The sequence below is a fragment of the Mesoplodon densirostris genome, chromosome 3 (assembly GCF_025265405.1).
Source record: "Mesoplodon densirostris isolate mMesDen1 chromosome 3, mMesDen1 primary haplotype, whole genome shotgun sequence".
Classification (NCBI taxonomy): Eukaryota; Metazoa; Chordata; class Mammalia; order Artiodactyla; family Ziphiidae; genus Mesoplodon; species Mesoplodon densirostris.
Window position 1 is genome coordinate 127,403,312 of NC_082663.1, and position 18,078 is coordinate 127,421,389.

General features: G+C 38.0%; 1 long non-coding RNA gene and 1 pseudogene across 1 annotated transcript in view; one reads left to right on the top strand and one right to left on the bottom strand.

The window, feature by feature from the left end:
* Positions 1 to 227: 227 nt before the first annotated feature.
* The window catches only part of LOC132485512 (uncharacterized), a 70,556-nt gene continuing 52,705 nt past the window's right edge, over positions 228 to 18,078 (bottom strand). The window contains exon 3 of the long non-coding RNA XR_009531415.1: positions 228 to 306. This is a non-coding gene — a long non-coding RNA (uncharacterized LOC132485512). The remainder of the gene's footprint in view (positions 307 to 18,078) is intronic.
* LOC132485511 (mortality factor 4-like protein 2) lies at positions 12,646 to 13,504 on the top strand (annotated as a pseudogene).

Below are 18,078 nucleotides of genomic sequence, written 5' to 3' on the forward strand. Positions count from 1 at the left end.
TTTCTTGGTAATTGCCTACTTGTTCATGCAGGCAGCTTATCACCTTAGCTTTGCTCCAGGAATTGAGAACAGTGGTTCTCAACTACAATGTTAAAACATATTTGTCTGTCTATGTGCTGGTGAAGCGCGTATCAAGTACCTTGTTACCAATAATTAACGGTAAATATTGCTAAGATGTAGTAATTCTTATAACTATAGTAGTTAACATCATAATATATCTCATACTTACATTCAGATAGAACTTTTTAAGTCAGATAGAGAAGTAGCAGGACATGTAGAAAACGGATCCCATGGGAATGGCTGCACCTGTGAAAATGCCATGTGTGTTGAGAACTGATGCATCAACCAGTATGGTGGAAAAGATTTTATTTTAAAATAAATTATGATTCAGTTACCAGTTACCATAAAGAAGTTTATCACTCATGATTTTATATGTGATATAAAAAATCTTTTTATTTAATGTATCTCAAAGGGGTTAGATGAGGACAGACAATTGGAATAAGAAGCAAATGCACTGAGAGCTTTCTGAACTTGCTTGGAAAATCCTAAATCCTGAGAATAAAAATTTTGTTTAAGGAACTCAAGATTTTTTACATGTATTTCCAGATTGACTGTAGTAATTATAAAAGGTTACCACCAGTAAAAGAGAGAGTTTGTTATGCTGTATATGCACCAATTCATGGATCTGATGGCAAAACTTACAGCCATGATTGCTACTTTTGTTATGAAGTTAAGAAAGTATTGAAATAGTTTTCTTTTCTATATTTAAGGGTTAATAATTATGTGTTAAGACAAAGGTACTTCAAGTAGAAGAAGTTGTTTATGGTATAAGGAATATGTGAATCACCTCACATTGACTCTGATGAATAGAACTGTCGCAATTTACAGGATTTGGGAGTCCCTGGTATTACTGTATCACTACATATTGTGACAGTAAGAGTGAATCAGAGAATCCTGGAATCTCTAAGTTGGAAGGAAACTTAAGGGTCATCCAGTTCAACTTCCACCTACTAACCTATTGCTTAAACTCCTTCCACAAAAATTCACCAGTTTGGCTCACAGTCTACGCTTGGTTTATTTTCAGGGACAAGGAACATCCCTCCTCCCAGGCATGCCAATCCACACCTGCTAGAATGAGCCATGTTTATTGTTCAGCTTCAACAACTAAGTTTGGATATATTAGAACTCCTTAATGATTGGTACAAAAGGAAACACTATCTGAAAACCTAAAGAACTTGTTCCATTTCTGAGTATGGTTTCTCAACAAAATATATGTTGGAGGTACAATAAAATTAAATTAGAAAATCAAATAGCCAAAAGTAGTTTAAAGGTTACAAAGCAATCATCCAAAAGATATATCAGTATCAGTTCAAAAACCACAAAACTGGGCCTCCCTGGTGGCGCAAGTGGTTGAGAGTCCGCCTGCCGATGCAGGGGATACGGGTTCGTGCCCCGGTCTGGGAGGATCCCATATGCCGCGGAGCGGCTGGGCCCGTGAGCCATGGCCGCTGAGCCTGCGCGTCCGGAGCCTGCGCGTCCAGAGCCTGTGCTCCGCAACGGGGGAGGCCACAACAGTGAGAGGCCCGCATACCGCAAAAAAAAAAAAAAAACCACAAAATGATGAATAATATACTAGAGTGTATAGAAACGTATAGCTCCTTTTAAGTATTTTCAAAATAAACGTGACTGAGAACAAGCATCTAATATATATGGCATATTGTTTTGATTCTTTTTTATTATGAATAGAATTATGAACTCTCATGAAAAAAGGCTTATGTGTGTCTTCTTTAAATAAAAAATTCATTAAAATATGCTTTCAGGGACATAAACATAAATAAATCCACTAAAATATGCTTTCAGGGAGGTATTATGAGCCTCATCCTTACGTAATCAGCACCACTTGCTAAAATATCCCTAAACTGCAGTCACTCCTTTTAAAAACATCAATAAATGGAGAGACTTGGCTACATTTTGATGGGTTCACTAGTGAGGTTTGGATGCTAATGAAATGCCTATGGCCTCAGCATTTCTCATTTATTGCTATTTTCTCTCCACAGGAAAACTAACAGCAAACTTAAATTTGTACATTTTGGAGAATGTTGAAATCTATCTTGTGATTACAGCTCACAAGGGACACATTTCTTCTCCCATATAATCTATGCCATATTGCCTAATCTTGTCACTATTATGTCTTGATTTTCTTGTAGAATAAAGTAAAATAAATATACGTCTGACTCTTCATTTAGGAGTTTCATCTTCTAGATTTGTTTAATTTTGGGGTAATGTCTAACAGACAACCTTAGGACCACATCCTGGGGAAAAGGGGCCCAGTAAGACCAGTAGTGGGAACCAGAAAAATCAAAGGACCTAAAGCTGATGACTTTTCTTGCCCAGGCCAGGAAAACATCCCCTGTGCATAACTTAGTTCTGGTGTATTCCTGAAGCATGAACAGATAAAGAGGGAGACTTAAAGCACAACAATCAGGAAATACAGTTTTGCTATATGTCCGTTGTGTTTAAGACGTTGAAAGCTACCCTGGATTGAGACTGCTCTCTATTTTTTCCCAGAGAACATGTCTGTAAAACGTGTCTAGGAAATGTGGCCAGGAAGGCTGTGTAAGTTCCCATGAATTAGTTGATGTCTCCCATGTTTTTCTTTCCTTGAGGTTTGATCTCAGGTCTAGGACCTGAAACTTAACTTATCCCACTAGTACATTATATATTCTCCAAACCATATTATTGTATGTTCCAAAGATCATATTATTTGTTCCAAAGAACAGAGAGTATGCCTTGCAAAACTTTTTAATCTATTTGTGCATCTATTCAATTAACACATACCTATTAATGCCTACTTTGTGTCTGGGTTAGACTTCGTAGCATACAATAGTGAATAGAATAGATTTGGTCTTGCCCTCCTAGAGCTTATGTTCTGAGGAAAAATTCTTTGCCATGCTTAGTACAGCATTTTGTATATAAGTTATATTATACAAATATGTTTAGTAACACTGAATCAAAATTAAGCAACATCTCAACTGGATTATAACAGAGGCACATTATATAAGCATTTAACATACAAAAATCTAACTATGTGATCTCTGCAAAGAGGGAGAAAGAAATTAGAGTCAAGCCCATTCGAGCTGTGTTCTGATCTCACAGACCCATTAGAACTTTAGGTACCAAGACTGTCCACCACAATGACTTGTGCTAATTTCCAAAGAATTCAAGTAGCCTGGTGTTTGTTGTGATTATTTCCTTCTGTTTTCTCTTTTGTTTTTTTAAAAAGCACTCCTCAAAGAAACCCTTAAAAGAAATTGAAAATATTGACTTAGATGTCATTTATCTTTTCACCAAATATTGATTAAATATCCACACTTTGTTAGATACTAGAAATGCATCACTTTGTTAAATGCTAGAAATGCATCAATGAGAAAACAAATATAAAAGGTCATTCTTCCTTCATGAAGCTTTAAGATTACATAGGAATAATAATATTAAAAAGATACCAAATATATATATATGTATATGTGTGTGTGTGCGTGTGTGTATGGTTGAGACTGGCTAATTAGGGAAAGATAAAGATCTCTGGTGCAGGGGTGGTGATGGGGATAGAGTGGGGGGCAGTACCCATGGCGTTAAGAAGTGAGAAGCATCATTCCAAGCAGAGATGACAGTAAAAGATCGGAACATAAGAAACACCGGCAATTGTTGGCCAGTTCATATTTTTCAACCACTCTTCCTCCCAAGCCTCTTCTATGAGCCACCCCTCACAATCCATTTTCCAACTGCCTCCAAAGTGATATTTCTAAAACACTGATCTCATCGTGTCACCTGCCTGCAAAAACTGCTTTAGTGAGTGACACCACCTACACCTCTGTTGGTACTGCTCACCTCACTCTGCAACCTCATCCCTCCCCATTCCACATTTTGATATGGACTGCTTACCACTCTCAGAACCTTGCATGCACTCTGCAGTTTTGCACATGCTGGTCCCTCTTCCTACACTTATTTTTCCCACTTTTCCAACACCAATTTCCACTCATTAAAAAGATTCAGCCCCAGTGTTATCTTTTCTAAAAATCTCCTCCTATGTATTCGGTCCTCTTAGATTAGCATGTATCATATTACACTCTCACTAGCTTTAAAAATATCTGTCTCTTTTGCTATATTGTGAGCTCACAGCTGGCATGCTGCACGTGTTCAATTAATGCTTTACAAATTAAGTGAACTAAACTAAAATTAATTGAATTTGACTTCTATCAACAAGTAAGGAAGCAAACCATGCATTCTTATCCCAGATAACCCTGAAGTCAGATGTCAACTCCTGATTCAACTGAAATGTATAGCATCTGTTTGCATTCCGCACCAACCTAAGCTCTGAATGGTTTCTTCAAGTTCCTATAAATAAAATCCACAGATACACAAATAATAGAGAGCAATGACTGTTTTTGTAGAGGCTGCCAAAGAGTGACAGAGATGGTGGTTACCCTGAACACCCACGGCCTGGAACTACCCATACATCCCTGTCCTCTACAGTCATCTCTTGCAACACCACCTCGTTAGTCAACCCTTGTCATTTGTAACATGAAAAGAAAACTGCCATCAAATCTTAAAGATACCCAAATAAAATAAAGTAAAAAATTAAACATTGATACATTGCCAAAACCTGTTCCCTACTCAAATTCTAAGAAATCTCACTCTGTTTCATTTCTAGTTAGTTCTTCCTCATATTTAAGCAAAGCATGTATTACTACATCAAATAAACTGGTCCTTCTGGAAAAGGTAATTCCTGTCTCTCTCAGAGAACAAAAGCTAAGCTGAAACACTGACTGGAATGGAAGCCAGAGCTATAAAACACACCTCAACAAAACACCCATATGAACACATCATGAAAACTTTTCAGAATTTCTTAAGAAAAGAAACTCTGAGTCCATAGAAAATTAAGATTTTTAAGAGTGCCTTACCATTTGTCTGGGCTTTTGTTAGTCTTTTTTTTTTTTTTTTTTTAAATCCCCTTTATTGCCAGAATGAGTGACATGTGGGGTCTTGGGTACTTGACTGGAAGTCAAACCTGAGGCTCTGGGGTGGAAGCACTGAGTCCAGGACACTGGACCACTACAGAATTCCTGGCCCCAGGGAAGATTAATCACTGAGAGCTCTTATGGAGGCCTCTAACTAAATCCAAGACCAGGCACCACCCAACTGCCAGCAGCTCCCAGTGCTGGTTGCCTCACACCAAACAACAAACAAGACAGGAACACAAACCCACCCATCAGCATACAGACTACCTAAAGTCATACTAAGCTCGCAGACAACCCAAACACACCACCTGACATGGCCCTGCTCATCAGAGGGAAGACTCAGCTCTACCACCAGAACACAGGCACCAGTCCCTCCCATCAGGAAGCCTACGCAAGCCACTGGACCAACCTCACCACCAGGGGCAGAGAACAGAAGCAAAAGGAACTACGACCCTGCAGCCGAGGGAAAGGAGACCTCAAATACTGTAAATTAAACAAAATGAGAAGACAGAGAAATATCTTGCAGGCAGAGGAGAAAGATAAAAACCCACAAGATCAAATAAATGAAGAGGAAATGGGCAAACTACCTGAAAAACAATTCAGAGTAATGATAGTAAAGATGATCCAAAGTCTTGGAAACAGAACAGAGAAAAAACAAGAAATGTTTAACAAGGACCTAGAAGAACTAAACAGCAAACAAACAATAATGAACAACACAATAACTGAAATTAAAAATACTCTAGAAGGAATCAATAGCAGAATAACTGAGGCAGAAGAACAGATAAGTGAGAAGGAAGACAGAATGGTGGAAATAACTGCTGCAGAGCAGAATAAAGAAAAAAGAATGAAAAGAATGGAGGACAGTCTCAGAGACCTCTGGGACAACATTAAGCACACCAACATTCTAATTATAGGCATCCCAGAAGGAGAAACAAAGAAAGGGTCTGAAAAAAATTTTGAATAGATTATAGTCAAAAACTTCCCCAACGTGTGAAAGGAAATAGTCAATGAAGTCCAGGAAGTGCAGAGAGTCCCACAGAGGATAAACCCCAAAAGAAACATGCTGAGACACATATGAAACAAACAAAAATTAAACACAAAGAAAAAATATTAAAAGCAGCAAGGGAAAAGCAACAAATAATATACAAGGGAATCCCCATAAAGTTAACAGCTGATCTTTCAGCAGAAGCTCTGCAAGCCAGAAGGGAGTGGCAAGATATATTTAAAGCGATGAAAGGGAAAAACCTACAACCTAGATTACTATACCCAGCAGGGATCTCATTCAGATTCGATGAAGAAATCAAAAGCTTTACAGAGAAGCAAAAGTTAAGAGAATTCAGCACCACCAAACCAGCTTTACAGCAAATGCTAAAGGAACTTCTCTAGGCAGGAAACACAAGAGAAGGAAAAGACCTACAAAAACAAACCTAAAACAATTAAGAAAATGGTAATAGGAACATACATATCAAGGATTACCTTAAATATAAATGGATTAAATGTTCCAACCAACACACAGACTGGCTGAATGGATCCAAAAACAAGACCCGTATATATGCTGTCTACAAGAGACCCACTTCAGACCTAGGGACACATACAGACTGAAAGTGAGGGGATGGAAAAAGATATTCCATGCAAATGGAAATCAAAAGAAAGGTGGAGAAACAATATTCATATCAGACAAAATACACTTTAAAATAAAGACTATAACAAGAGACAAGGAAGGACAAGACATAATGACCAAAGGATCAATCCAAGAAGAAGATATAACAATTGTAAATATCTATGCACCCAACATAGGAGCGCCTCAATACATAAGGCAAATACTAACAGCCATAAAAGGAGAAATCGACAGTAACATAATAATAGTAAGGGACTTTAACACCCCACTTTCACCAATGGAAGATCATCCAAACAGAAAATAAATAAGGAAACATAGCTTTAAATGACACATTAGACCAGATGGACTTAATTGAAATTTATAGGACACTCCATCCAAAAAAAACAGAATACACTTTCTTCTCAAGTGCACAGGGAACATTCTCCAGGATAGATATCTTGGGTCACAAATCAAGCCTCGTAAATTTAAGAAAATTGAAATTGTATCAAGCATCTTTTCCAACCACAACGCTACGAGACTAGATATCAATTACAGGGAAAAAACTGTAAAAAATACAGACACAAGGAGGCTAAACAATACGCTAGTAAACAACCAAGAGATCACTGAAGAGATCAAAAAGGAAATCAAAAAATACTTAGAAACAAATGACAATGAAAACAAGATGACCCAACACATATGGGATGCAGTAAAAGCAGTTCTAATAGAGAAGTTTATAGCAATACAATCCTACCTCAAGAAACAATAAACATCTCAAAAAAAACCCTTAAACTTACACCTAAAGCAATTAGAAAAAGAAGAACAAAAACCCCCCAAAGTTAGCAGAAGGAAAGAAATAATAAAGATCAGATTAGAAATAAATGAAAAAGAAATGAAGGGAACAATAGCAAAGATCAATAAACCTAAAAGCTAGTCTTTGAGAAGATAAACAAAATTGATAAACCATTAGCTAGACTCATCAAGATAAAAAGGGAGAAGACTCAAGTCAACAGAATTAGAAATGAAAAAGAAGTAACTGACACTGCAGAAATACAAAGGATCATGAGAGACTACTACAAGCAAATGTATGCCATAAAATGGACAACCTGGAAGAAATGGACAAATTCTTAGAAAAGTACAACCTTCCAAGAATGAACTGGGAAGAAATAGAAAGTATGAATAGACCAATGACAAGCACTGAAATTGAAACTGTGATTAAAAATCTTCCAACAAACAAAAGCCCAGGACCACATGGCTTCACAGGCGAATTCTATCAAACACTTAGAGAAGAGCTAACACCTATCCTTCTCAAACGCTTCCAAAATATAGCAGAGGGAGGAACACTCTCAAACTCATTCTACGAGGCCACCATCACCCTGATACCAAAACCACACAAAGCTGTCACACACACACAAAAATTACAGGCCTATATCACTGATGAACACAGATGCAAAAATCCTCAACAAAATACTAGCAAACAGCATCCAACAGCACATTAAAAGAATCATACACCATGATCAAGTGGGGTTTATCCCAAGAATGCAAGGATTCTTCAATGTACACAAATCAATCAAAGTGATGCACCATATTAATAAATTGAAGGATGAAAACCATATGATCATTTCCATAGATGCAGAAAAAGCTTCTGACAAAATTCAACACCTGTTTATGATAAAAACTCTCCAGAAAGTGGACATAGAGGGAACCAACCTCAACATAATAAAAGCCATATATGACAAACCCACAGCCAACATCATTCTCAATGGTGAAAAACTGAAAGCATTTCCTCTAAGATCAGGAACAAGACAAGGGTGCCCACTCTCACCACTATTATTCAACATAGTTTTGGAAGTTTTAGCCATGGCAATCAGAGAAGAAAAATAAATAAAAGGAATCCAAATTGCGAAAGCAGTCATAAAACTGTCACTGTCTGCAGATGATATGATACTATACATAGAGAATCCTAAAGATGCCACCAGAAGACTACTAGGGCTAATCAGTGAATTTAGTAAAGTAGCAGGATACAAATTTAATGCACAGAAATCTCTTGCATTCCTATACACCAACAATGAAAAATCAGAAAGAGAAATTAAGGAAACACTCCCATTTACCATTGCAACAAAAAGAATAAAATACCTAGGAATAAACCTACCTAGGAAGACAAAAGACCTGTATGCAGAAAACTATAAGACACTGATGAAAGAAACCAAAGAAGATACAAACAGATGGAGAGATATACCATGTTCTTGGATTGGAAGAATCAATATGTGAAAATGACTATGCTACCCAAAGCAATCTACAGAATCAATGCAATCCCTATCAAATTATCAATGGCATTTTCCACAGAACTAGAGCAAGAAATTTTACAATTTGTATGGAAACACAAAAGACCCCAAATAGCCAAAGCAATCTTGAGAAAGAAAAACGGAGCTGGAGGAATCAGGCTCCCTGACTGCAGACTATACTATAAAGCTACAGTAGTCAACACAGAATGGTACTGGCACAAAAACAGAAATATAGGTCAATGGAACAGGACAGAAAGCCCAGAGATAAATCCATGCACATATGGTCACCTTATCTTTGACAAAGGAGGCAAAAATATACAATGGATTAAAAACAGCATCTTCAATAAGTGGTGCTGGGAAAACTGGACAGCTACATGTAAAAGAATGAAATTAGAACACTTCCTAACACCATACAAAAAAATGGCCTAAATGTAAGGCCAGACACTATAAAACTCCTAGAGGAAAACATAAGCAGAACATTCTATGACATAAATCACAGCCAGATCCTTTCTGACCCACTTCCTAGAGAAATGGAAATGAAAATATTTTATTTTTCCTAGAGAAATAAAATAAACAACTAGGACCTAATGAAACTTAAAAGCTTTTGCACAGCAAAGGAGACTATAAACAAGACAAAAAGACAACCCAAAGAATGGGCGAAAATATTTTCAAACAAAGCAACTGACAAAGGATTAATCTCCAAAATATACAAGCAGCTCATGCAGCTCAAAATCGAAGAAACAAACAACCCAATACAAAAATCGGTGGAAGACCTAAACAGACATTTCTCCAAAGAAGATTGCCGACAAACACATGAAAAGATGCTTAACATCACTAATCATTAGAGAACTGCAAATCAAAACCACAATGAGGTATCACCTCACACCAGTCAGAAAGGCCATTATCAAAAAATCTATGAACAATATATGCTGGAGAGGGTGTGGATAAAAGGGAACCCTCTTGCACTGTTGGTGGGAATGTAAATTGATACAGCCACTATGGAGAACAGCATGGGGGTTCATTAAAAAACTAAAAATAGAACTACCATATAAACCAGCAACCCCACTACTGCACATATACCCTGAGAAAACCATAATTCAAAAAGAGTCATGTACCACAATGTTCACTGCAGCACTATTTACAATACCCAGGACATGGAAGCAACCTAAATGTCCATCGACAGATGAATGGATAAAGAAGATGTGGCACATATATACAATGGAATATTACTCAGCCATATAAAGGAGCGAAATTGAGTTATTTATAATGAAGTGGATGGACCTAGAGTCTATCATATAGAGTGAAGCAAGTCAGAAAGAGCAAAACAAATGCCGTATGCTAACGCATATATATGGAATCTAAAAAAATGGTATTCATGAACCTAGTGGCAGGGCAGGAATATGGATGCAGACATAGAGAATGGACTTGAGGACATGCAGGGGGAAGGGGAAGCTGGGACTAAGTGAGAGAATAGCATGGACATATACACACTACCAAATGTAAAATAGATAGCTAGTGGGAAGCTGCTGCACAGCACAAGGAGATCAGCTCCGTGCTTTGTGACGACATAGAGGGGTGGGATAGGGAGGTTGGGAGGGAGGCTTAAGAGGGAGGGCACATGGGGATATATGTGTACGTACAGCTGACTCACTTTGTTGTACAGCAGAAATTAACACAACATTGTAAAGCCATTATACTCCAATAAAGATGTAAAAAAAAAAAAAAAAAACCCTAGAAAAGAACTAGAGTTCTGAATGTTGCTTATGGAAAGCTCTGGAAACTACTGGATCATTACCAGTTGCCAGACTCCTAGGCACTTGTTTCCTGGGACGTGAGGCATTTAACACTCAAAATAGGCTCTGAGGTTAAAACAGCTAAGGTCAGGCCCAGCCAAGTCCTCCGTGATTCATCCAGCAACAATTTGGCTTTGGGGTTTCAATCTCCCTGCTCCCAGTTCCTGAATCACATTCCTCATGCGGGAGACCCCAGCCTGAGGCCCCACTTCTGTAACTGGCCCAGCATCCAGACCCTCTGGCTCTTTACAATTCCAGGTTGTGCTCCTTGCTTCTCTCCTCCTCTCTGCTTTACCTCTCCTAGAAATGAAGCCCAGTGGCAGACACCCCAAAATAGTGGCAGACTTCTGCTGTGGTACTCACCTCCCTGGTCCCCCTGTCTCTATTTAGACTGCCTGTCTGGGCTCCAGTTATCTCCTGTTTATCTCTGAGGCCCACAGATTGCCTGAACTACCATCTGCTTGCTGCCACACCCTTTAGATATGAACATGTCCTCCCTGTCAGACTGAAATTATTTGATACAATGGTTAAGAGGGTGATCATTTTGCAAAATCGCATATACAAATATCAAATCATTATGTTGTACATATGAAGCTAATATTATATGCCCATTATATCTCAGTTTTTAAGAAAATACAGATAAATGAAAAAGATGCAGGGCATTGGAGATAGAGAACTTTGGAGTCAAATCTAGATTTGCTACTTCTGAGTAAGCTTGAGTTAGTGATTTAACCTCTGAGTTTCAGTTCTTGCATTTCAAAATGGGGGCAACAGCAGTTCCTTACAGACTGGTCTAAACCAATGTACATACAGTACACAATACTGTGCCTGGGACATGATTAGCATAAATAAATAAATGAATGATTTAAAAAATAATAACAACAGAAACATGTGGTTGTCCTAAATTTGTCCCCTAAGCACAATGGGCGGTTCTATTTCAGGTTCTGGCCCCTCACTGTCTTCTCCCCAGCCCCACCGTATCACCCCTGCCTGACCACATCCTAAGAGTCAGCATTACGAACCTCCTGTTAGAGCAGAGCGTCACTGTTACAGCCACAGAAGTCAGCCAAGTAGCTCTGATTGCAGTGAAATAAAAACACACAGTCTTCCATCAGAGACTTTAAAAAAACCTTTTTAAAACTGGTCCTCATATTTGGTTAAAAAAAAAAAAGAAAAAGAAGAAAACCATATCTTTTGGTTTTGAGCCCCAAGAGCAGGGGTTTGGGTCCTGTTCATCCTTGTGTCTAAAATGGATATTTGTCTATTTGTTTCTCCACTACCTGAAAAATAGTACGCAGTGCCTGACAAACATCATATATGTCATTTTTAACCTGTCATGAAAGAAAATGTTAGAACAAACTTCGGGTGAATATAATCAAGGCCACATACTCAACATCCTAATGGCGTTAGGGGTCCCACACTAAACTCTGCCGGAAAATAACAAAAGAAACCAATATTAGTAAAGGGCAGAGAACAGGAGAACTAAATTCCTCCACAGACAGAGAAACGTTTCTAGAGTCTGTGGCTGCATAACTGTCTTTGCTGGAGGAGGGGAAGACTGGTTGAATTAGGTGGGAGCTGGCAGCAGGAGTAGCAGTAAAGAATGGGAATTAGGGGCATCTCGTGGCAAACTCAAAAGGTATAATCCTCACCCAAAGAACTTTCTGGAAAATTAACTGAGTGTGTACTTGCCTGAAGAGCACTCTGCTTGGAGATCAGGACAAAATGGCTACCATCAGAAAAGCTAAGTAAGCTGTATAGTGGGGATCAGAAGATCTGATCCTGATTGCATCACATCCCTGATGACTACAGAGTCTTGGGCTGTGTTTCTCACCTCATCTCTCCAGACCGTCCCAGAAGATCTGTAAGTTTCCATCTGGGAAAACGTTAGGAGTTCTTGGAAGGGAAAGAAGGAAGAGGATTACTGGTTGGAATAAACACAGTGTTGAGTGAGTTCCAGAAAGTAGGGTTCTCAAACTCGTGGACAACAAACTGCAGAAGAAGACAACTTCAAAAAACCAACTAGAAGCAACATGCAGAGAAGTAAGATGAAGGGGGCCTCCTCAGGAAAAAAAGACAGCTGGTCCCCAGCAGAAATCTGGAATCAGCACTCCCAGGTAGATGGCGGGGAGCGCTCTGCAGAGAACCCCCTTCAGGGTCCGTGAGGAAGACAAGAAAGGACAGAGGACCCCTGGGGACAGAGGTGGTGGCAGCATCAGTGAAGCACCTCAGCCACCTCATAAGAAAACGGCCCGGGCAGACCCCACTGTTCAAAGTAAGGAGCCATTTAAGAATAGAATGGAAGTTAAAGCGAGGATTCCAGAAGAATTAAAACCACGGCTTGTTGAGGACTGGGACTTAGTTACCAGGCAGAAGCAGCTGTTTCAACGCCCTGCTGAGAAAAATGTAGATGTCATTCTGGAAGAGTACGCAAATTGTAAGAAATCACAGGGAAATGTTGATAATAAGGAGTATGCAGTTAATGAAGTTGTGGCAGGGACAAAAGAGTATTTCAATGTGATGCTGGGCACTCAGCTACTCCACAGATTTGAGAGGCCCCAGGATGCTGAAATCCTCTTGGCTCACCCTGTTGTGCCGATGTCCCAGGTTTATGGGGCACCACAACTATTGAGATTATTTGTAAGAACTGGAGCAGTGTTGGCATACCCACCCCTTGATGAGAAGAGCCTTGCATTATTGTTGGGCTATCTTCATGATTTCCTAAAATATCTGGTGGCAAAGAATGCTGCGTCTCTGTTTACTGCCAGTGAATATAAAGTGGTTTCTGCTGAGTACCACCGCAAAGCCCTCTGAGTGTTTACTGTCCACTCACTGTTAAGTCTGGTATCTGTAAACACTCTTTTTGTTCTTAGTCTTTTTCTTATGTAATTGGTGCCCTTTAAGACTGTTCATGTATAACAGGGTTTATGTTTCAGTTTGTTTTCTGTTTTGTTCTAAACAGAAAATAAAAGGAGTGAAAACTCCTGTTCTCATTTCAAAGTTGCTACTAGTGTATGCAGTAATTACGACAAAGAAGAAACATTCACTAGAACATTTTATTGCCTAGTTGACAACACTGCTTGAATGCTGGTGGTTCTATCCCTTTGACACTACACAATTTTCTAATATGTGTTAATGCTACATGAAAAGATGCCCTGATTCCTAGTACCAAAGGCTCAACTTAATGTATATACCTGAAAACCCATGCATCTGTGCTCTTTTTTCATGGTGCTTGAAGTAAGTCTTTGTTGTTTCTTAGGCATTCTATCTCTGCTCAAATTGTTGAAGGATGGTGGGTTTTTTTCATGGTTTTTGTATTTGAGTCTAATGCACATGATAGAGGCAATGCATTACTGTATAGCCACGGTTTTCCTGAGAAGTTGATATTTTAGGAATTGTATTTCAGATCTTAAATAAACTTTGTTTCTAAATTTCAAAGCAAGTAAAAAAAAAGAATGGAAATTAGGAAAGAGGCATATAAAAGACTTATTTTATAGGATTTCATATAAGATATAAAAGAGTTCAAAAATACAGCTTGTGCTATTTCTTATACTGTGTGATAGATATATGAGCATTTGTGTTGTGGTTGTTAATATTATTATTCTTTAAACTGTATCTGTGTATTACATACACTTGCATGTATGATATATGACAAAAGAGAGAAAAGACAAGGAGGAAAAAGAGAAAAAAAAGTAGATGCTCTCAGGTATAAACTGGCTCTGAATTTGAGATTTGCTAAGTGAAAAGGATCAACATGTTTACCTTTAATGCATTCCTTCTTCTCCAATATCTACATGCCTCTTTGACACTTTTTTTCTCAAGGACAGAGACTGACTCCTCTCCAAAAACAGTCCTAAGTAGACTAGGAAACTAACCCAAGACAGAGGCCCACTTTATAGAGAAAGTGATGCAGGCTGCAGTAGTGCATTATGTTACTCAATGGCCTGAATATTTCTGCTTTCTCTGTGAAAATTCCCACGAGAAGCAAAGCAAAGACTCAAGGGCATCTTGTGACAGAAAATGTTGGTCAAAAAAAGGACCTCAAATATTGATCCAGTGATTCAGAGACTTCTGGGTATCACAGACCAGTTAAATTTCTTTTTTCATAATTATCTATCGCAAATTAAAGTAAAAAGTACAATATAAATCCAAGACAAAAAAAATCACCCACTATCTTTAGGAAGCCTATCATTTTATCACTTATCTGTATATAGATAGAGTTTCCTATATGGGCAGTAGTATCATAAATACAATTTTGTGTTCCATTTGTTTAATGTTATACCGTAAGAATATTTTTGATTTTTCTTGTTTCTTTTTTCCCCCCCCATCTTCCTAAAATGACCAGTATAAACAGTAACCTTAAAAAAATTTAACTGGGAAAAAAATAGGAAAACTAATGTAGGGTTGCCAATTCTGTTCTATAAAGACATTGGTAAAAATTATAATCCACTTTCATAATTGTTTCATAATATGAAATACAATAACAGTTGTAATTTTGCACTATTTTTATTACTAAATGGTTCTTATTTTTTCTCATGTTGCCTTAGAATGGCCAAAAGTCTCATCTGAACCAGGTACTAGCATTTAAGAACCACTCATGAAGACCAGTGGTCCTCAAACAGCATTCTTTTTTTTTCCCATACCACTTTTAATTTTACTATTTTTTTCTTTTAGTTAAAATTTACATAAATTGAAATCACAAATCTTAGCTGCACTATTTTGACAACTGGACATGCCTTGGTAAAACACAACCCTTTCACGGTATGGAATATTTCCACCTCCCCAGAAAATTACCCCCAGACTCTCCTCCTCTTCCAAGAGACAACCACAGTTCTGCATTTTATTTAACCTTAGCTCAAACAGCATTCTAAGGAACTCTTGGAAGCCTCTGGGGTTGCCCAAACAGCACAATAAGGAAAAAGCAGGCCCAGCAAGTCAGAATCTTCTATTCCCTCTTCAATGCAGATACATTTCTCTTTCATGTATTTATTTATTTATTTAAATTGAAGTATAGTTGATTTAAAACGCTGTGTTAGTTTCGGGTATACAGCACAGTGATTCAGATATATATGTTCTTTTTCAGATTCTTTTCCCTTCTAGGTTATTACAAAATATTGAGTAGAGTTCCCTGTGCTATACAGTAGGTCCTTGTTGGTTATCTATTTTATATATAGTAGTGTGTATTTTAATCCCAACCTCTTAATTTGTCCCTCCCACTGCCCTCCCCAGTGCTCTTTCATTTCTTTATACATTGGGTTACAAACATTTTTTTTCTTTTTCTAAGAATATAGGTAGTAAGGAAAAGGCAGGAGTCAAGAATTCTGATCAAGGACTCAGCAGAAGACTATGTGTGGCTTCATTTTCTTCATAGGTATACCAGGGGCACATGTGCAGGAGAGTAGGTGAAGTTGTGGTCAGCAAGTGGGTAGCAGAAGTTAAGGGGCCAAGAAATAAGTCTCAGTTAAAAGTCTAAAACACCATAGTAGCGCCTAGTTTGGGGGGAACAATGAAATAATAATAGATACTTAATCAAAATGCATATTCCTCTTGGAAAGAAATCTCATCTCCATGGAGCAGGGGCATACATTTCCCAATCTCTTCTTCATGATGATCTCTAGCTAGAGCAGACTTGAAGCCATACAACACTGGAGGCCAGAGATGGAGTTATTCCATGATGCATATGGCAATGTATATCTTGAAGTCTAAGATGTCAGTTGTAAAACATACCTCTGTATGTTTGGCAACAAGTTTATATATGTCCTTTTTCTTAGGGAAAAAATCTCTTTAGGGAATATAGGCTCCAGAACGTAGTCTTTAAGCTAGCTGCTTGTTGCTTCTCCCAAAGAGAAGGGGCTACAGATGAATGGGTTGAAGACAAATTAATGGGAATATACCAGTGTTAATGAATCACTGGGATAGTGGGGAAGCTTCCCACTGAGAACACCAGTTCTAAAGAGTTTTCCTAAACTTTATGCCATGCTACTGAAATATACAAGTCAGGACTGAGTATCTTGCAGCTTATGAAAAGTGCACTTGGATTACTTCAATGGAGAAGGCAATTCTGTACTTCGATAAAAGTACAGATGCATGTGGGAAAGAGTAAGTCATTTCCTTGCCACAAAAAGGACTTCAGTTATAGCCTGAAATATCTTTCACTAGTGCCATTTCAGGAGGCAAGAACCATCTTTCATACTTCTAGTATCCATCTAAGCAATGTTTTTTTTTCACTTAGACTCAGAAACAAGGTATGAGATGAAAAATCCCCCAGGAGATTAACATAATCATAATGAGGGTTCGGTATTTTTCCACTAGCCCATGAAGCAGAGGCTTATGTCCTATTTAAAAACCTGATCAAACAGGCTTAGGGTACCTGGCTAATAGGAAATCACTGGTAGGCACACATCAGCTTGCTGAATCTTCAGGTAAGCTAAATACTAATGGAATGATATTGAAGCAAATCCTTAAGGAATGCTAGTGGAATGCCTGAGGAGCCTAAGGGATGGGGACTGAATTTCTCCTTCCGAAGTATCATGTATTGTTACTGTTACCAACTGGATACAAAATGAGGCCTTATGTCAGAGATTGACCAAAAGGAGCACTGGGAGAAAGTTGCAGAGATTCCCCAGCTCCATCACTGGATAGTTACTTGAACTTGGGCAAGTTTTTAGTTTCTCTGGCTCAACTTCCTTCCTCATTAGTTATGTTGGCATTCTGTTTGTACCCATTTCATACAATTTTTGTAGGGATTAAATGAATTCATGAATGATAAGTGCTTAGAATATTCATGATATGGTACAGAATAAGCACTCAATAAGTATAATGTTATTGTTAAAAAATATGTAAAATATAAAAATACAATCCTCATACTCAATGCAGGAATTGCCATTACAGGATTCCTAACAGGTATTCATGCAGTTTCTTCCGGGTCCCCTTGAGTGGAAGGAGCTCACTCCTTCCTGAGACAATGGGCAACTCTTAGTATCAAAACTTATTTTTATCAAGCTTAGATTTACCCCATATTATTTACCCTCTTACTTGTCCTAAATATAGCCCTTGGAGCCACAAATAAAAAGTCTAATTGGGAAACCTTTCAGTATTTTAAAGACAGTTCTTTTGTACCTCCTGAGTTTACTAATATGACTTGAAGAAAACCGTGAAATAGGCTCTATGCTAAGTGCTTTACATAGTGACCTCATTTAATTCACAAAACCCTAATAATAAATTTATAGAAATATAAATGAAAGTGTTTATAATATTTACCACGCTAAGTCTAGCACCTAATTTAGTTCTGAAGCATGATAGGAGCTCAAAAAAAAAAGGGCAATCAGTTAATGAATGAATATGCTTTTTTTTTTCACTTAAGAAAAATAAGGTTTACTGATGACAGG